Genomic DNA, 2,839 nt, shown 5'->3' with positions numbered 1-2,839 from the left:
CTTGGAGACTGTGTTGTTTTGAAGGTTAAACAGATTAGAGCATGTCATTCCTTAATCAGATTGTCTTGGCGATGTGTCACTGAGTCTGTCCCAAATGGCACCCTATTTCATTTGAAGTGCACTACTTTTGACCTGGGCCCAATTCCCTATATAGTGCACTACTTTTGACCTGGGCCCAATTGGGAAGACAACTTCTTATTGGCTTAAAATCAATGAGTTTTGAAATGAATATAAATGTATCCACATTTTATCGATTTTTCTTCCCCCCCCCATGTAGTTTTCCTTGACAATCTTATCTTTAGTAAATAAATCACCTTCACTTTCAGAATATGATTATCATAATTGCCTAAAAGTCTGGGGGGGGGATGAAAAACAACAAGGTGCTGTACGCTTGGAGGAGTTTCTCCTTCATGTCTGGGTCTAAAGGAACACAGCTGACATTGATATCCTGCCTAGTCGAGGAGTTCGCTTTGCGGTATAAATTGATGTTGACCTCTTCAGGCTTTAAGACGTAGATTCAATGACATTACTGATGTTTGGCTATCAAGTCTCTGCTTAATTGTGGGACTTCTCACAACAAAAGGACAGGAAAGGGAAATACCTATATTCAGAGATAAGTGCAGGAAATGCGTCCTCACCCAATTCTCTTTAAACCTKAGGACATAAAAACAAATGGTCCTTTGGGACTTCTTTCTCCAGGTTTTAAAAGTATCAGAGCAAAGAAAGTCAACATCAAGCCCCTGTACTGCTCCTGTATGGGGAGTAAACAAGTGAACAATAACCTCTAAATTGTATGGGGCTTCAGGTAAACAATAAGGTCTAAATTGTACAGGGCTTCAGGTAAACGGTCATTTCTAAATTGTATGGGGCTTCAGGTAAACGGTAAGGTCTAAATTGTATGGGGCTTCAGATAAACGGTAAGGTCTAAATTGTATGGGGCTTCAGGTAAACGGTAAGGTCTAAATTGTATGGGGCTTCAGATAAACGGTAAGGTTTAAATTGTACGGGCAGTTTGCAGACAGTGTATATTTACAGTACCTGGCTGGCACTCCCTCACCTGCTCCTTCACTTTGCTTTAATTAATTACTTTTTACTTCATCATCTGTACCTATACACATTTCATTTGAATGATTCCATGGACAGTGCTTCAGTGTGCATATTCACAGACTCATAGTGATATGGAATGTACTGTAGCTCGTTCCTTTCCTCTCTGACCCTCTCTGTAGGTGTAGCTCGTCCTTTACCTCTCTGCACCCTGTAGACTGTAGCTCATTCCTTATCTCTCTGGCCCTTGTAGCTGTAGTGTCTTTAGATCTCTGCTTCTGTAGAGTGTAGTCGTCTTTACTCTCCTGACCCTCTCTGTAGAGTGTAGCTGCTTCCTTTACCTCTCCTGACCTCTTGTAGAGTGTAGCTCGTTCTTTTTATTTTTACCTCTCATGACCCTCTCTGTAGACTGTAGCTCGTTCCTTTACTCTCATGACCCTCTCTGTGACTGTTAGCTAGTTCCTTTACCTCTCCTGACCCTCTCTGTAGAGTGTAGCTCGTTCTTTACCTCTCCTGACCCTCTCTGTAGACTGTAGCTCGTTCCTTTACCTCTCTGACCCTCTCTGTAGAGTGTAGCTCGTTCTTTACCTCTCATGACCTCTCTGTAGACTGTAGCTCTTCCTTTACCTTATGACCCTCTCTGTAGTGTAGCTCGTTCCTTTACCTCTCCTGACCCTCTCTGTAGACTGTAGTCGTTCCTTTACTCTCCTGACCCTCTCTATAGACTGTAGCTCGTTCCTTACCTCTCCTGACCCTCTTTGTAGACTGTAGTCATTACTTTACCTCTCCTGACCCTCTCTGTAGTGTGTAGCTCGTCTATTACTGTCCTGTACCTCTCGCTGGTAGAGCTGTAGCAATCGTGTTTTTATCCTTCTGTTCCTGTAGACTGGTAGTCGTTCTTTGTTCTCTGCCTTCTGTAGGTGTAGCTGTTCTTTTACTCTTTGACCTCTCTGTAGACTGTAGCTAGTTCCTTTACCTCTCCTGGCCCTCTCTGTAGAGTGTAGCTAGCATGTCTGTCGTGCTCTGGAATCCTGCCAATCTCCTGACATGTTTGTGTGAACCACAGACAGAGCTCTCTGATGCTGGGGGAAGATAAGGAAGCCGTGTCCCAAATGGCATTATACTCTCTATGTAGTGAACTACTTTTGACCAGAGCTGGTATAGGTATAGCTGATATAGTGAATAAGGTGTCCTTTGGGACTCAAACATGGTGACAGCTAGCTGGCTTTCAGTTCTGCCTACGTGGCCAAATATCTCAGAAATATATCTCAACAAATCATCGCTACTTGTCCTGCGCACGTCCTCTCCTGGTTGGCTCACTTTGATATAGAGATTTTGCGTCATCACTTTTTCATACCCGCAGCGTTATTTGCACATATTGAACTTTTTTTAAAAATGGGAGACAATTGCAGACATGCTATTATTAAGTTGTCCAGATGAAGTCTAGCAAAAACAGTATAAGGCTGTGCAGATTTTGTTGAGTGATTAAAACAGCAAACAGAGGGCCAGAACCTCTTATCGTGTTGACATTGGATCAGAACCCAGGGTCATAGATGTGATTTTTAACATTGCATAAGCGTATTTTACTGCCAATGCAATTGTAGAATGTGGCCTTATTAAGTCATTTATTAGAGCACCAAGTTCTGAACACCAAGTTTAAATGACTTGATAAATGAATTGATAAATACTAAATGAATTGATAAATGTGTACTAATGAAAAGTTAATCTAATACGTAACTAAATATGGGTTGAGTGCCAGGGAGACTAGCTGCTTGGATGAACTTTCTGAGCACCA

At 42.1% G+C, this 2,839-nt stretch overlaps 1 long non-coding RNA gene across 1 annotated transcript; it reads right to left on the bottom strand.

The window, feature by feature from the left end:
- Positions 1 to 1,432: 1,432 nt before the first annotated feature.
- On the bottom strand, positions 1,433 to 2,628 carry LOC139024647 (uncharacterized). Its single transcript, XR_011475982.1, has 3 exons — positions 1,983 to 2,628; positions 1,680 to 1,752; positions 1,433 to 1,605 (listed from the first exon to the last, which is right to left on the bottom strand). It is a non-coding gene; the product is annotated as an uncharacterized lncRNA (long non-coding RNA).
- Positions 2,629 to 2,839: the final 211 nt, after the last annotated feature.

This window comes from Salvelinus sp. IW2-2015, unplaced genomic scaffold, assembly GCF_002910315.2.
Source record: "Salvelinus sp. IW2-2015 unplaced genomic scaffold, ASM291031v2 Un_scaffold1743, whole genome shotgun sequence".
In the NCBI taxonomy this organism is placed as follows: Eukaryota; Metazoa; Chordata; class Actinopteri; order Salmoniformes; family Salmonidae; genus Salvelinus; species Salvelinus sp. IW2-2015.
The sequence above is the reverse complement of the archived record's forward strand: the minus strand, read 5'-3'. Positions and strand labels throughout refer to the sequence as shown.